General features: G+C 67.2%; 1 protein-coding gene across 1 annotated transcript in view; it reads right to left on the bottom strand.

Annotated features, from left to right (window-relative positions):
• The window catches only part of LOC102769413 (paraneoplastic antigen-like protein 6B), a 23,294-nt gene that overhangs the window by 20,764 nt on the left and 2,298 nt on the right, over positions 1 to 232 (bottom strand). The window lies entirely within an intron of this gene.

The following is a 232-nucleotide window of genomic DNA, read 5'->3' as shown; positions in this document are numbered from 1 at the left end:
GGCCTCCTCACCCTCCTCATCTTCTTCCTGCGCCAGGCCCTCTGGGTCACCGCCAGGACCTCCTGAGCCCACCCCGAAAGCAATGCCCATGTGGGCAGGCGAGGGCCCTGCCTGACCTAGACCTGCAGGAGCCAGAGCACTCTCATCTCCCTGAATGGCAGGGGAGGCCTTGGCAGTGCTCCCAGGCCAGCTGCCCAAGTTGGCAGGGGCTGGGGCTGAGGCCAGGTGGGGT

The sequence above is a fragment of the Myotis davidii genome, unplaced genomic scaffold (assembly GCF_000327345.1).
Source record: "Myotis davidii unplaced genomic scaffold, ASM32734v1 scaffold462, whole genome shotgun sequence".
Lineage (NCBI taxonomy): Eukaryota > Metazoa > Chordata > Mammalia > Chiroptera > Vespertilionidae > Myotis > Myotis davidii.
The sequence above is the reverse complement of the archived record's forward strand: the minus strand, read 5'-3'. Positions and strand labels throughout refer to the sequence as shown.